This window comes from Rutidosis leptorrhynchoides, chromosome 2, assembly GCF_046630445.1.
Source record: "Rutidosis leptorrhynchoides isolate AG116_Rl617_1_P2 chromosome 2, CSIRO_AGI_Rlap_v1, whole genome shotgun sequence".
In the NCBI taxonomy this organism is placed as follows: Eukaryota; Viridiplantae; Streptophyta; class Magnoliopsida; order Asterales; family Asteraceae; genus Rutidosis; species Rutidosis leptorrhynchoides.
This window is the reverse complement of record NC_092334.1, coordinates 339,825,789-339,844,134: the sequence shown is the minus strand read 5'-3', so window position 1 is coordinate 339,844,134 and position 18,346 is coordinate 339,825,789. Positions and strand designations below refer to the sequence as shown.

Genomic DNA, 18,346 nt, shown 5'->3' with positions numbered 1-18,346 from the left:
TAATCCAGGACAAATGACAATTAACCCATGGTAATAAACTAAAATCAACACGTCAAACATCATGATTACAGGAGTTTAAATAAGCATAATTCCTTTATTTCATATTTAATTGCACTTTTAATTATCGCAATTTTATTTATTGTCATTTTATTTATTGCACTTTTATCGCACTTTAATTATTGTCATTTACTTTACTCTTTAAAATTAAGTCTTTTATATTTTTATATTTTACATTAGGTTTTAACTGCGACTAAAGTTTTGAAATCGACAATCCGGTCATTAAACGGTAAAAACCCCCTTTTATAATAATAATACTACTTATATATATTTTTATATTTTTACAAATATAGTTTTAAAAAAATATAGCGTTAAACTTGGCGAGTTCCCTGTGGATGAACCGGACTTACTAAAAACTACACTACTGTACGATTAGGTACACTGCCTATAAGTGTTGTAGCAAGGTTTAGGTATATCCACTCTATAAATAAATAAATAACTTGTGTAAAATTGTAACGTATTTAATAGTATTTCGTAGCAAAAATACTACTATTTTGTACCCCTTCGCTTTAACATCAAGTATTTTTGGCGCCGCTGCCGGGGAACTGCTTAAACGCCGGAAGCAAAACGCTATATAAAAAAAAAGATTCTTAGTTTACTTTTGTAAAAATACGCTTTTGTAAAAATACGTTTTAATTAAAAAAAAGAAAAATATTAAAAGAAAAAAATAAAATATATATATTTTTTAAGAGTTTGTTTAAAATATATAAAATTATAAAATATTTCTATTTCTATTTTTTTTAGTTTCTAAAAATATAAGTTTTTATTTCATTTATATAAATATTAAAAACAGAAAAAAAATATATATAAAAGTTTTCGGGCCTGGTACTGTAGCAGCCCATATTCTGGCCTGGAACCATTAACCATGCGACCGCATGAAATTATAATGTAAAATCCATGCGAAAGCTTGGCCTTGTCTGACACGCTACATCTGACCTGGTACTGCAATAATTACGGTGTATTAATTATTATTATTATTATTATTAATTAAAACCCTAATTAGGGTTTATTAGTTAATTAATTTCTAATATTAGTTTTAGTTTTATTTATTTAATTTTTATTTTTAGTTTTAATTAGTTTTAATAAATTATAAAATTAATACTTTTATAAATAAATAATATAAAAATAATATTTTTATAAAAATTGTACTTTTTACAACTTTAAGTTTATTTTTATATTTTGTATCTTTTTATTTGTTTTAGCGTAATATTTGTATTTTTCGTTCGTATTTAGTTTTAAGTCATAGTTTTTTCCATAGTTATTTTTATTTCTAGATTTTTAGGCTTTGCCGTAAAATCCCTTAAGTGCTTTTCCTTTAGACTAAGATTTAGGTACTTTAGAATTTTGCGACGCCGTTTTTAGATTTTAGTACTTTTTAAGTTATTACCATTTTGGATATAGAATTTCTTTTAAGCTTTAATACTTGTAGACGTAACTTTTAATTTTTAGTTTTTAGACTTTTAAGTTTCGACGCGCTACGTTTTTTATTATTTTTCGACCTTTTATTTTTCGACGTTTTTCGACGTACTTTTTTCTTTCTTATTTCTCGACGCTCTAGTTTTTAGGATATAGAATTTTCTATTTCTTCTCTAAAATTTCTTTAAACTTCGACGAAAAAAATATTTTAAGCGGTTAAATTGATAGACATTCAAAATTTTCTGGTTCGTAGTAATAGTTGGATTTGTTAGTGGCGAGTTGTGGGCTTCCGATTTAAAGGGTCCTGGCTACCTGCTGCATCTATTGGCTATTCGAAACGTGGGCAAAATCAGAAAAGTCTATTAATTTGATAACTTATATAATTTTTATCTTTATAACTAATAGGATATTCAGTGATAGCACCGAGCAAAACGTTCACCACCTTTCATACGTTCACCACTTGTAACTCGATCAAGACATCTAGCCAATATTGTTTTTGATTTTTCTTTAGAATCGTCATCTAGTCGACCATGTACTCCAATTCAAATTTCCAATAATCCATTTTTTGAACCCGACCTCACAATTGAGAATTCGGAGGATATTCAAGAACAATTCAGAGATCCTGAACCACTAATCATTCCTCCTGAACTACAAACCGTTAAATCAGAATCCTCTAGTGATTCGTATTCAACAATTTCAATTATGGAAGTAACGGAACCTCTAGGTATGGAAGACCGAATTAGAGCCACACGTACGGGCCAAGGTCACGCCATTATTAAGCCAGATATTAATGCGTCAGATTATGAAATCAAAGGACAAATTCTACACATGGTAACTAATCATTGACAATTTAGTGGTGCGCCGAAGGAAGATCCAAACGAACATCTTCGTACCTTTAATAGGATCTGTACTCTATTTAAAATCCGAGAAGTGGAGGATGAACAGATCTATCTCATGTTATTTCCCTGGACTTTAAAGGGAGAAGCCAAAGATTGGTTAGAATCGTTACCTGAAGGGGCGATTGATACATGGGATGTTTTAGTTGAAAATTTTCCTAAAAAATTCTTTCCGGCATCTAAAGCCGGGAGACTTCAAGGAGAAATTATTACATTCACGCAAAAGCTAAATGAAACATTATATGAGGCATGGACAAGATTCAAAAAGTTGTTGAGAGGATGTCCTCAACACGGTTTAGACACTTATCAAATAGTACAAATATTCTACCAAGGTATCGATGTTGCTACACGAAATGACATCGACATAGCAGCTGGTGGTTCCATTATGAAGAAAACCACAACTGAAGCTCACAAAATTATTGATAACACAGCCTCCCACTCACATGAGTGGCATCAGGAAAAAGATATGTTTCGTTCATCTAAAGTGGCTAGAGCTGATTCTAGCCATGACTTTGATTCCGTTTCTTTAAAAATAGATTCTTTCGAGAGACGAATGGAAAAGATGAATAAAGATATTCACGCAATACGAATCAGTTGTGAGCAATGCGGTGGACCACATTTAACGAAAGATTGTCACATCGAGCAAACGATGGAACAACGAGAGAATGTTTCCTACATGAACCAAAGGCCGGAAAATAATTATCAAAATAATTATCAACAGCCAAGGCCGAACTTTAATCGAAATCAAAACATTCGTTACAATCTAAATGGACCAAACAACAACTCGTATAACCAACAAGGTCCGAATAACCAACCAACTCAAAACAATACTTTCAATCAACAAAGACCTGGTTTGTATAAACCACCACAACAAACCGAAGAGAAAAAGTCAAATCTAGAAGAAATGATGGCAAAGCTATGGAATCTCAAACACAATTTATTACATCTCAAACCCAAAAAAATGAGTGGTTTGATCAGTCATTAAGAACTCAACAAGATTCCATTTTGAATCTAGAAAAACACGTAGGTACTCTTGCTAGCATGATGAGTGAGAGGGAACAAGGAAAGCTACCGAGTAATACTGAAGTAAATCCTCGGAATGAGAATGTTAGTATGGTCTCAACAAATTCTGAAAAACCAACATCAGAAGATGGGAAGGTTTTAGACGTGAGTAATAATGAAGAAGTTACAACACCACCACCACCCGAGTATTTAAAGCCAGTGGTGGCACCATACAAACCACCCATCCCGTTTCCAAGAAAAGGAGTTGAGTATGAGAAAGTAATAGGTAATAAAGTTTGTGATACCTCTGGAAAGAATAAGAAGAATATGAAAGTACAAGAAACAAAAACCGTAAAGATAAATCCGGTGAAGACAGTTCCACCAAAACCTCCACCCAGGGTGGGTGATCCGGGTGAATTTATTGTTCCTTGTCTACTTAGTGATTGTGTCATGTATGATGCACTAGCAGATTTAGGTGCGAGTGTGAGTGTTATGCCTCTTTCATTATATAAGAGATTAGGAGTAGGTGAGTTAAGTCCAACAGAGATGAGTGTTCGGCTTTTTGATCAAACCATTAAGCACCCAGTTGGAATTGCTGATGACCTACCCGTTCAAGTGGGTAATTTAACCTTTTTAGTCGAATTTATTGTCATTGACATAGAAGAGGACCCAAACATTCCTCTAATTTTAGGTCGACCATTCTTAGCATCTACCAGGGCGTTATTTGATGTAAGAGAGGGTAGAATGACACTTAGTAATAATGAAAAATCGATCACCTTTGTGAGTCGAAAGTCTAAATCTCCACCAACCAAAACCGTTGAACCGACAAAAACGATATGTAAGAACCATGTTGTTTTACCAACTCCAACGGTAGTGCTTAGCAATAATAAAATGCCTAAGTATGGGGAAGATGAAGTAACACCTAATGATGACCTGATAACAAAGAACCCCGTTGTTGATACAAAATTAAATGACTCCGTTATTAACAGTTCAATGAAGAAACTTATTAAACGAATTCGCGATGCTAGAACCAAGGGGAACTTTAAGTTATGTAACCGGTTAGTATCCAATCTATCTCCTAGAGAAAAGGCGAAACTAGTTGAATTTGTGGATATTACACAGGAATTCGACCAATGGCTTAAAGCAAAAGTCACAGATATGCAAGTTGATTATGGTCCAAGAGAAATTGACAATGAAGTTAACCACAATTTCGACACCACAGCTACTTAAGTGTGGGGAGATTCAAATGTTCTAAGAAATAATGCTGTCTAGGCTTAGTTGTTCTATTCTCGTGTAGTTCCGAGAATGGAATTCGATTGGTCTTTTCCGCTAGCAGACACTAAAGAACTAGTTTTCTTCCCCCATTCTGATTTTTTCAAATATTTTGTAGGTTTTATATGAAATTAATATGCCTTTTAAATTTAATTTTTGTGTGATTTTAAAAAACAAAAATTACTTTATTTCATTAAGTTTAAAAAAAATGATTTCTAAAATTCATCGTAAGTTGAAGACTAGGTCATGGAACCGAAATTGCTTTACCCGAGGGCGGGGCGACAAATTTTGTTATCATTATTTTTAATTTTATTGATCTAAAGTATACCAAAAAAAATTAAAAAAATTTAAAAACCCAAAAATCTTTGCTTTTAAAACAATCGCTTTAAAAATGATGAATTTTAAATTTTGTCGAGGGACGGACTAGGTAAACATACCGAAACTACCTAAAGTAAAAGGAAACAAAATTTTAAAAATCATTCATTTAAATTATTTTAATAAATAAAGGTTTTATAAAATATGTATATATATATATATATATATATATATATATATATATATATTTATATATATATATATATATATATATATATATATATATATATATATATATATATATATATATATATATATATATATATATATATATATATATATATATATTATATGTTTGTAGTTTATCTTATGTACAAAACATGGTAAAACAGCGCACTTTCAAAGACTGACATTAAGTTCAGCAAAAGCTACTAATTTTGACGATAAGACGCAAAACATATGTGAAATTACAACAAAAGAAATGAACGATGAGGCGCGCCATCTATCATTCGACGAGCTTAGAAATTTCAAACTCGGTATATATTTAATCACTTTTCTACACTAATCACCCTCATGAATTTATAATTATAGTCTGATTTCATGCAAATGAGGGCATTGCATGATCTCAAGTGTGGGAAAGGGTTATAAATTCTCTCGGGTTTACACTTAGTTTAATTGCCAAATTTTGTGAAAATTTGAAAAATTTTCAATTAAATGAATTCAAAATCATGTTTATACATATTTATGAACGATAAAACTAGGTTGTAATACCGAAATTATTGTTACCTCAGAGAGAACATAAATGGAAAAACAACCCAAAACGTTAGAATTCATTTAAAATGGAATAGAGGAAAATAAAAAGGCAAAGAAAGGAAAACAAAAGCTAAGTGTGGGAAGAATTTACCAAGTTATTTAAAACACATATCACATATGTTTGTACAAGATTATTGCAGTTACTTTTGTTTTGGACGATTTTAATCAGTTTTACCTAATTTATTGTAATATATTTGAAAGAAAGATGGATCTGCACGATGAATCAATTCCATCATTAAAAGGAAGTAAAGTCTTCTGAAAAAGACACGCGCTTCTTGATTTAGGTCAGGAAGTTGTCGTCAAGACCAGCTGTAGGTTGACGAAAAATCTAGAAAAGTCATCTCTAAAATCAGCAGGAAATCCACGGACCTCAACATCAAACAGGGTCGCCATGTGGTCAGACTTATCCTAACCATGAGAGGATCTGTCTCATAAAATGGGGAGGGTGCCGTGCAAATTAGCTTGATAAGACTAATGAATCAGACCTCCAGAAAGGATAATCTCCTTAAAGATTAAAAATCAGCTTTTAAGATTGATATTACTGAATCCTTGAGATTGACTTTAAAGATTGAGAATTACAAACTCAAGGAATTCGATGATATCTAAACTCGAGCTTGAACGAGAAAATATTTTGATCAAATTAAAACCGATTTGTTTTCTGAAAACCTATTTTCAATGCGTTCATTACCATTGAACGTAAAATCCTAAGAATTTACTGGAATTCATTAGGTCACCTGAACCAAATCGGGTGTCAACCGTAAGAACAGTGGTTGCATAGCATGGTCGAAGACATGACCTTGTGCCAGACCGAAAAACTATAGGGTGATCTTTACTATTGCTCCTACAAAGGATAGTAATTGCATCCGACACGATATAAACCATAATTAAAAGCATGTCACGGGACATTGCCTCAACAGTTTCTTGTTCAACGCTTTCCTTTACAACCGGACGGTAGTTTACCGAAAGGTAATATACAGAGCAAGTAAACTGGACGTGTTGCTTTCCCAATACAAGGTTAGCAAGTGGGTGACACAAAACCATAAGTTTTGATCTAAAATTTTCAAATCTGAAACCCACAAAACCCACAAAAACAATTTCGAAAACACCGGTAAAGGGTTATTTCGGAAAACTTATCTAGGGTAAAAGCTAGATTGAATTTTCAAAAGATCAATTGTTTTCATAAAGATCCAATTTCCTAAAGGATCTAAATTTTCATAGTCATGTGGGACTGTGAACCACAACGTTACTATCATTGTTCATACCGCCAAATCGAAATCACTGATGTACAAAGTGTGAAGAATAAAGAAGTGATTCTAATATTTTTATTTCAAGACTATATTGCTTGAGGACAAGCAACGCTCAAGTGAGGGAATATTTGATAATGCTAAAAACAAACATATATTTCATAGCATTATCCCTCAAGAAAGACAAGCTTTTAGTTGCAATTATTCTATTTACAAGTGATATTCGTTTAAATAATAAAAGGTGAAGACAAAAGACAGATTCGACGAATTGAAGACGCAAACGACCAAAAAGCTCAAAAGTACAAAGTACAATCCAAGTGGTTCAAATTATTGATGAGAAACGTCTAGAAATTATAAGAGTACAAGCCGCAAAACGCAAAGTACAAGATATTAAATTGTACGCAAGGACGTTCAAAAATCCGGAATCGGGACCAGAGTCAACTCTCAATGCTCGACGCAACGGACTAAAAATTACAAGTCAACTATGCACATGAATATAATATAATATATAATTAATTCTTAAAATTATATATATATATATATATTATATTATATATTAAAATCGTCGGCAAACAAGAAAACAAAATTATGTGAGCTGGATCAGAGGGTCATGCGATCGCATGGCCTGGAAGCACAATTTCCATGCAATCGCATGGGGCCAAAAGTCAGGCCAAGTGCTATAAATTGCAAAGTTTTCAGCCGAGTTTGGTACTCCTTTTTCTATCCTCTCTATCTCTCTGATATATATATATATATATATATATATATATATATATATATATATATATAATATTTTAATTTTAATTTTAATTTTAATTTAATAATAATAAGGGTATGTTAGCGAATGTTGTAAGTGTGTAAGTCGAAATTCTGTCCGTGTAACGCTACGCTATTATTAATCATTGTAAGTTATGTTCAACTTTTTTAAATTAATGTCTCGTAGCTAAGTTATTATTATGCTTATTTAAATTAAAGTAATCGTGATGTTGGGCTAAATATTAAAATTGGGTAATTGGGCGTTGTACCATAATTGGGGTTTAGACAAAAGAACGACACTTGTGGAAATTAGACTATGGGCTATTAATGGGCTTTATATTTGTTTAATTAAATGATAGTTTGTTAATTTAATATAAAGATTTACAATTGGACGTACCTATAAATAACCATATACACTCGATCGGACACGATGGGCGGGATATTTATAAGTACTAATAATCGTTCATTTAACCGGACACGGGAATGAATTAATAGTCAATGGACTTATTAAAATAGGGGTGAATTATATACAAGGAAGATTGGTGTAATTATAGTTTAAGTCCCCAATTAGTTGGAATATTTGACTTCGGATATAAGGATAATTTGACGAGGACACTCGCACTTTATATTTATGACTGATGGACTGTTATGGACAAAAACCAGATGGACATATTGAATAATCCAGGACAAAGGACAATTAACCCATAGTAATAAACTAAAATCAACACGTCAAACATCATGATTACGGAAGTTTAAATAAGTATAATTCCTTTAGTTCATATTTAATTGCACTTTTAATTAATCGCAATTTTATTTATTGTCATTTTATTTATCACACTTTTATCGCACTTTAATTATTGTCATTTACTTTACGCTTTAAAATTAAGTCTTTTATATTTTTATATTTTACATTAGGTTTTAACTGCGACTAAAGTTTTGAAATCGACAAACCGGTTATTAAACGGTAAAAACCATCTTTTATAATAATAATACTACTTATATATATATTTATATTTTTAAAAATATAGTTTTAAAAAAAATATATCGTTAAACTTGGCGAGTTCCCTGTGGACGAACCGGACTTACTAAAAACTACACTACTGTACGATTAGGTACACTGCCTATAAGTGTTGTAGCAAGGTTTAGGTATATCCACTCTATAAATAAATAAATAACTTGTGTAAAATTGTATCGTATTAAATAGTATTTTGTAGCAATAATACTACTATTTTGTACCCCTTCGCTTTAACATCACTTGTTTGACAACCACAAATACCATATAGTTTTTGATTATTTAATTTAAATAAAATTTTTTACCCCTTCTATTTCTTGATTTCCTTCTCCCTCAACATTTTTGTATTTGATCATCAAAACCTATACATAAACCAGTATGTGTTAGAAACTTCTCTATATTATCCTTTTATAATACACATTAAACGTATGTTATTATTGTTCATCTTTTTTTATAATAAATCATCAGTATCAGTGTTTATAACCTTTTCAATTTCTGGTAATCTTTCTGGTTCATCATTATTTATGTTCTTTTCAGCAGTCACTTCGACGTTACCAAACCCAAGCATCATTTCTTTCTCTTCTCTTAACTTCAATAGAGTTGTTGTCCATTTGTTGATTGTCAAGCCTTTATCTGGGACTGATGTTATGCGAGGTGTATACAAAATAGTTATATTTTTACTACAAAATACTATTAAATACGATACAATTTTACACAAGTTATTTATTTATTTATAGAGTGGATATACCTTAACCTTGCTACAACACTTATAGGAAGTGTACCTAATCGTACAGTAGTGTAGTTTTTTGTAAGTCCGGTTCGTTCCACAGGAATCTTAGCCAAGTTTAACGCTATATTTTTAAAAACTATATTTGTAAAAATATAAATATATATAAGTAGTATTATTATTATAAAAAGGGGGTTTTTACCATTTAATGACCGGTTTGTCGATTTTAAAACTTAAGTCGTAGTTAAAACTTAATGTAAAATATTAAAAATAAATATAACTTAATTTTAGGCGTAAAGTAAATAACGATAATGAAATTACGATAAATAAAAATGCGATAAATAAAATGACGATAAATAAAATTGCGATAATTAAAAAGTACGATAATTAAAAGTGCATTTAAATAAAATGATAGTAAATAAAAGTGCGATAATTAAAAGTGCAATTAAATCTGAAATAAAGGAATTATGCTTATTTAAACTTTCGTAATCATGATGTTTGACGTGTTGATTTTAGTTTATTCCCATGGGTTAATTGTCATTTGTCCTGGATTATTCAATATGTCCATCTGGATTTTGTCCATAATAGTCCATCAGTCATAAATATAAAGTGCGAGTGTCCTCGTCAAATTATTCTTATATCCGAAGTCAAATATTCTAACTAATTGGGGACTTGAACTATAATTACACCAAGTGTCCTTGTATATAATTCACCCCTGTTTTAATAAGTCCATTGACTATTAATCCATTCCTGTGTCCGGTTAAATGAACGATTATTAGTACTTATAAATATCTAGCCCATCGTGTCCGATCGAGTGTATATGGTTATTTATAGGTACGTCCAATTGTAAATCTTTATATTAAATTAACAAACTATCATTTAATTAAACAAATATAAAGCCCATTAATAGCCCATAATCTAATTTCCACAAGTGTCGTTCTTTTGTTCAAACCCCAATTATGGTACAAAGCCCAATTACCCCATCATAAATATTTAGCCCAACATCACGATTACTTCGGCTTAAATAAGCATAATAATAACTTTGCTACGAGACATTAATTTAAAAAGGTTGAACATAACTTACAATGATTAATAATAGCGTACCGTTACACGGACAGAATTTCGACTTACATCCTTACAACATTCGCTAACATACCCTTATTATTAAAATAAAAATTAAAATTATAATATATATATATATATATATATATATATATATATATATATATATATATATATATATATATATATATATATATATATATATATATATATATATATATATATATATATATATTACGTTGAGATAGAGAGATAGATGGTATGATAAATTCGAACACCAGACTGCCTTTTATAGGGATGTGGCCAGAAAAAGTGGCCCATGCGATCGCATGGAAATATAGCCTCCAGGCCATGCGATCGCATGGCCTGCTTTTCCAGCTCACATTTTGTTGTTTGCTTCTTGCCGACGGTTTTATAAATATATATAATATATATATAATTTTTAAGAATTATTTATATATTATATTATATTTATGTGCATAGTTAACTTATAATTTTAGCTCCGTTGCGTCGAGCATTGAGAGTTGACTCTGGTCCCGGTTCCGGATTTTCGAACGTCCTTTCGTACTATTTAATATCTTGTGCTTTGCGTTTTGCGTCTTGTACTTTTGTAACTTTTAGACGTTTCTCATCAATAATTTGAACCTCTTGGATTGTACTTTGTACTTTTGAGCTTTTTGGTCGTTTGCGTCTTCAATTCGTCGAATCTGTCTTTTGTCTTCACCTTTTATTATTTAAACGAATATCACTTGTAAACACAAAAATTGCAACTAAAAGCTTGTCTTTCTTGAGGGGTAATGCTATAAAATATATGTTCGTTTTTAGCATTATCAAATATTCCCACACTTGAGCGTTGCTTGCCCTCAAGCAATATAGTCTTGAAATAAAAATACTAGAATCACTTCTTTATTCTTCACACTTTGTACATCAGTGATTTCTATATGGCAGTATGAACAATGGTAGTGACGATGTGGTTTACAGTCCCACATGACTATGAAAATTTAGATCCTTTAGGAAATTGGATCTTTATGAAAACATTTGATCTTTTGAAAATTAATCTAGCTTTTACCCAGATAAGTTTTTCGGAATAACCCTTCACCGGTGTTTGCAAATTGTTTTTGTGGGTTTGGTGGGTTTTAGATTTGAAAATTTTAGCTCAAAACTTGCGATTTTGTGTCACCCACTTGCTAACCTTGTATTGGGAAAGCAACACGTCCAGTTTACTTGCTCCGTATATTACCTTTCGGTAAACTACCGTCCAGTTGTAAAGAAAAGCGTTGAACAAGCAACTGTTAAGGCAATGTCTAATGACATGCAGATGTTCATGGTCTAAAACATGTCGGATGCAATTACTATCCTTTGTAGGAGCAATAGTAAAGATCACCCTATAATTTTTTCGGTCTGGCACAAGGTCCTGTCTTTGACCATGCTATGCAACTACCGTTCTTACGGTTGACACCCGATTAGGTTCAGGTAACCTAATGAATTCCAGGTGAATTTCTAGGATTTTACATTCAATGGTAATGAACGCATTGAAAATAGGGTTTTCGGAAAACAAATTGGTTTGTAATTTGATCAAAATATTTTCTCGTTCAAGCTCAAGTTTAGATATCATTGAATTCCATGAGTTTGTAATTCTCAATCTTTAAAAGTCAATCTCAAGGATTGAGTAATATCAGTCTTAAAAGCTGATTTTTGATCTTTAAGGAGATTATCCTTTCTAGGGGTCTGATTCATTAGTCTTATCAAGCTAATTTGCACGGCTCCCTCCCCATTTTACGAGACAGATCCTCTCATGGTTAGGATAAGTCTGATCACTTGGCCACCCTATTTGATGCTGGGGTCCGTGGATTTCCAGCTGATTTTTGAGAAAACTTTTCAAGGTTTTTCGTAGACTCTACAACTGGTCTGGACGACAACTTCCTGACCTAAATCAAGAAGCGCGTGTCTTTTTCGGAAGAATTTACTTCCTTTTAATGATGGAATTGATTCATCGTGTAGATGCATCTTTCTTTCAAATATATTATAAGAAATTGGGTAAAACTGATAAAATTGTCCAAAACAAAAGTATCTTCAGTTATTTGTACAAAAATATGTGATATATGTTTTAAATAACTTGGTAAATTTTTCCACACTTGGCTTTTATTTTCCTTTCTTTTCCTTTTTATTGTCATCTATTCCATTTTAAATGAATTCTAACATTTTGGGTTGTTTCTCAATTTATGTCCTTTCCGAGGTAACAATAATTTCGGTGTTAACATCTAGTTTTACCGTTCATAAATATGTATAAACATGATTTTGAATTCATTTATTTGAAAATTTTGAAAAATTTTACTAGAATTGGGTAGTCAGTATATAAGACTATGGCTGTTCTTTATTATCAGAGAGCACTAGATTCTAATACAACTACTGCGTTACTAGTATTTTTAATGGTAACCAAGTGTATAAGTTAAAATTTTAAAAATCCGAAAAAATTTAATCCCTTCCCACACTTAAGATCTTGCAATGCCCTCATTTGCAAGAAATCAGTAACAATTTAAATTATTGAGGGTGATTAGCGTAGAAAAATGATTAAATTTTACCAAAGTTTCCAAACATATTGGCGTTTTTTTTTTGCATACTTTAATTCAATAAGATTAAAAATAATGATAATAAAAGTTCTCGTCCCTCCCTTGGGTAGAGTAATTTCGGTTCAACGACCTAGTTTTCAACTCACGACGAATTTTAAAAATCAAATTTTTAACTTAGTGAAATAAAGTACATTTTTGTTTTTAAATTCACACCAAACTTAAATTTAAAATGCATGAAATTAAAAATTCATATAATTAAAATTAAAAATTCACACCAAACTTATATTATATCTTTGTTTTTATACATACAAACTTATTTTAAAAATATTAATTTTTCAAATATTTACAAACTTAAATATATTGATTTAAAAAGATTTACAATATTAATTTAATATTTATATATTAATTTTAAAAACATGGTAAAAATAAAATTAAATATCTTTTTGGTCTTTTATCCCACTTTAATCAATCAAATATTATCAAAAATATACGCCCCTCTTTTCGGTAAAGTAATTTCGGTTCCATAACCTAGTTTTACTCCTGACGAATTTCTGAAATATTTTGAGTTGATTGATTAAAGATATTTATACCTTAAGAATAAACGGTAAATTTCACAGTGATGTAATAAATTTTTGTATGATATCAATAATTTCGGTTACGCATACCTAATTTTATTGAATACCAATTTAATACTTTATAGCAAATGATTCAGCGTTTATTATCAAAAGGTTAAAAGCAATAAAAATAAAAATAAAAAATGTACATACTTACCTGTGAGAAAGAATTCTTAGAGACCTGCTTTAGCCGACTCATAGGAGAGTCGTGTGATTTGGTTCTCCATAGCTACGTAAGCATAACCTCGAATCTTCAATATCTTTTCTTCTAAACATATGAACGGTCCTTCTCTTCATAGAGTAACAAATTCGGTATTTGAATATGTTTGATTATTTGAACATTTACCTTCGTGTGACCATTTTCTGCATTTGTAACATCTTTCAAGGTGTCGTGCTCTTCTTTTTGTTGCGGATTTTGATTTTCCTTTACCAAAATGTATCTTATGATGATCTTTTCTGAGTTCTTTTCTTACTCCGTCCATTTTGGCTCTTATGAATGATACCAGTTCACTCGAAAGTGAGTCATTATTACGTTTAGTAATCATAGCGTGTAGCATTAGACCATGGTTCAGATCAAAGGAATTCTTCATCTCGTAAAACCTAAAAAATATAAAAATTCAGAATGGGGGGAGAAGACTAGTTCTTTAGGGTCTGCTAGGGAAAGACCATTCGGATTCCATTCTCGAAAACTACACGAAAACAGAATATCTAACTCTAGCAGAAATATATATTACCCTAAAAATATTCAAACCTTCCCACACTTAGTTAGCTGTGGTGTCGAAATTGTGATTAACTTCATCTTCAACTTCCATTGGATTATCTATGTAATGTTTAACTCTGTGACCATTAACCTTAAATTTAATTCCATTTGAATTTATTAATTCTACCATTTCGTACGGGAAAACTCTTTTGACTATGAATTGTCCAGACCATCTTGATTTCAATTTTCCAGGAACTAGCTTGAATCGTGAATTGAAAAGAAGAACTCTGTCTCCTTCCTTAAATTCTTTTGAACTTCATATTCTTTTATCATGCCATTTCTTCGTTCTTTCCTTATAGATTAACGAATTTTCATATGCTTCATGTCTTAATTCTTTTAATTCGTTTAGTTGACTTAACCGTAGACGTCCGGCTTCATGCAAATCAAGATTACATGTCTTCAAAGCCCAAAATACTTTGTGTTCAATTTCTACTGGAAGATGACATACTTTTCCGTAAACGAGTTTAAAAGGTGTGGTTCCAATTGGAGTTTTGTAGGCTGTTCTAAAAGCCCAGAGTGCATCCTCCAATTTCATGGACCATTCCTTCGGATTTGATCCTACGGTTTTCTCTAGAATACGTTTTAATGCTCGGTTGATATTTTCAACTTGTCCACTTGTTTTTGGATGATAAGCGGTTGAGATTTTATGAGTTACTCCATATCTTTTGAGAACTTTCTCAAGTTGATTATTACAAAAATGAGAACCCGATCACTTATTAAAGCTTTCGGTGTTCCGAACCTAGCAAAAAGACGTTTTAAAAAGTTGACTACAACTCGTGCATCGTTAGTTGGAAGAGCTTGTGCTTCCGCCCATTCAGATACATAATCAATGGCAACGAGAATGTAGAGATTATTATGAGATTTTGAAAATGGACCCATAAAGTCAATACCCCAAATGTCAAATACTTCACATACTTGAATGACATTTTGTGGCATTTCATCACGTTGACTTATTTTTCCGGCCCTTTGACAAGCATCACAGGATTTACAAAGAAGGTGTGCGTCTTTGAAAATTGTAGGCCAATAGAATCCAGCATCGTAAACTTTTCTTGCTGTAAGCTGAGGCCCATAATGCCCTCCTGTTGATCCTGTGTGATAATGGTTTAAGATTTGACTAGCTTCATCTCCGAATACACATCGGCGTATTATTCCATCGGGACAACTTTTAAACAAATGTGGATCTTCCCAAAAATAGTGTTTTATATCACTAAAGAATTTCTTTCGTTTTTGGTACGACAATCCTTTTTCAAGGAATCCACATACTAAGTAGTTTGCATAGTCTGCAAACCATAGAATTTCACTATAATCTATCTTCAATAGATATTCATCTGGAAAGTTATCTTGTATGGCCGATTCATTTAGAACTTCTAATTCAGGATTTTCAAGACGAGAAAGATGATCAGCTGCGAGATTTTCTGCTCCCTTTTTATCTCGGATCTCAATATCGAACTCTTGTAAGAGTAAGATCCAACGGATTAATCTTGGTTTGACATCTTGTTTTGAAAATAGTATCTAAGAGCAGAATGATCGGTATAGACCACCGTTTTTGCTAGAACGAGATATGAACGAAATTTATCAAAAGCAAAGACAATGGCAAGGAGTTCTTTTCAGTAGTTCTATAATTCGTTTGTGCTCCTTGTAACGTTTTACTAGCATAATAAATAGGTTGAAATCGTTTTTCAATCTTTTTTGCTAAAACGGCTCCCATTGCAAAATCACTTGCATCGCACATGAGTTCAAACGCTAGATTCCAATTTGGAGTTATCATGATCGGAGCATTAGTGAGTTTTTCTTTAAGAATATTAAAAGATTTGATGCATTCCTCTGAAAAGATGAATGGAGCATCCTTTTCTAGGAGTTTATTCATAGGAGTGGCAATTTTAGAAAATTCTTTTATGAAACGTCGGTAAAAACCAGCATGCCCTAGAAAACTACTAACTCCTCTAACCTTGGTGGGATGTGGAAGTTTAGCAATTACATCTACTTTAGCTCTATCCACTTCAATTCCTTCCTTTGAAATTTTATGACCAAGAACGATGCCTTCTCTAACCATGAAATGGCATTTCTCCCAATTAAGTACTAGATTTGATTGTTTGCATCTAATAAACATTCGTTCAAGATTGACTAGACATGATTCAAATGTATCACCGAAGACTGAAAAGTCATCCATGAAAACTTCCATGCATTCTTCTATCATGTCGTGAAAAATCGCCATCATGCACCTTTGAAAGGTTGCAGGGGCGTTGCAAAGTCCAAATGGCATGCGTTTGTAAGCAAAAGTACCATAAGGGCACGTGAATGTGGTTTTCTCTTGATCTTCGGGTGCTATTGGAATTTGAAAATATCCGGAAAAACCATCAAGAAAACAATAGTAACTATTTCCGGCTAATCTTTCCAACATTTGATCAATGAAAGGTAAGGGAAAGTGATCTTTTCTGGTGGCGTCATTTAATTTTCTATAATCAATACAAACACGCCATCCTGTTACAGTCCTAGTAGGAATAAGCTCATTTTTCTCATTTGTGATGACAGTCATGCCACCCTTCTTAGGTACGCATTGAACTGGGCTTACCCATGGACTATCAGAAATTGGATAAATTAAACCTGCATCTAGCAGTTTAATAATTTCTTTCTTAATAACATCTTGCATATTAGGATTTAGTCTTCGTTGATGTTGCACATACGTTTTATGACCTTCTTCCATAAGGATTTTATGTTTGCAATACGAAGGACTTATTCCTTTAATATCATGAATCTTCCATGCAATAGCTGGTTTATGAGCTTTTAGTACGGAAATGAGTTGAGATTTTTCATTTTTGGTAAGAGAAGACTATATTATTACAGGTAATTCAGATTCACCATGTAAATAAGCATATTCCAAATGGTTTGGAAGTGGCTTTAACTCTAATGTCGGTGGTTCTTCTATCGATGATTTATATCGATATCTGTCTTCTTCTTTTAGCATTTGAATTTCTTTTGTTGTTGGTTCATATCCATTAGCCATAAGTGTAGCTAACATTTTAGTTTCATCAATTGGTTCAGTTCCTTCTCCTAAAGAACATTCTCCTGTCCCTTGTAATTTTGGAAATTCTTCTAACAATTCTGCATGTGAATCTATAGTTTGAATATAATAACATGTATCATCTGCAGATTGCAGTTGTTGCATGGCTCTATCAACAGAAAAGGTAACTCTCTCGTCCTCTATACTTAGGGTCAGTTTCTTACCGAACACGTCTATTATTGCTTTAGCCGTGTTTAAGAATGGTCTTCCTAATATGAGAGGAACTCGAGAATCTTCTTCCATGTCCAGAATAACAAAATCTACTGGAAATACTAAAGTACCAACTTTAACTAGCATGTTTTCCATTATCCCTTTAGGATATTTTACTGATCGATCGGATAGTTGTATGCTTATTCGTGTTGGTTTCAATTCTCCAAGGACTAGTTTAGTGTATAGTGAATACGGCATTAAATTTATACTAGCACCTAAGTCTGCCAATGCTTCTATTGAACTAAGACTACCCAGAAAACATGGAATTGTGAAACTTCTTGGATCTGATAATTTTTCTGGTATCTTATTCAACAGTACTGCAAAACAATTAGCATTCATAGTAACAGCCGAGAGTTCTTCCATTTTCTTTCTATTTGTGATTAGATCTTTCAAGAATTTAGCATATCTAGGCATTCCAGAAATCACATCAATGAAAGGAAGATTTACATTTATTTGTTTAAACATATCCAAGAATTTGGATTGCTCGGCTTCAAGTCTCTCTTTTCTCATTTTACTCTGGTAAGGAAGTGGTGGTTGGTATGGTTTAACATAAGGTTTT

General features: G+C 31.9%; 1 non-coding gene across 1 annotated transcript; it reads right to left on the bottom strand.

The window, feature by feature from the left end:
* Positions 1-2,559: 2,559 nt before the first annotated feature.
* LOC139894730 (small nucleolar RNA R71) lies at positions 2,560-2,666 on the bottom strand. The gene has a single exon (XR_011775215.1). It is a non-coding gene; the product is annotated as a small nucleolar RNA R71 (small nucleolar RNA).
* Between the last annotated feature and the right edge of the window lie 15,680 nt (positions 2,667-18,346).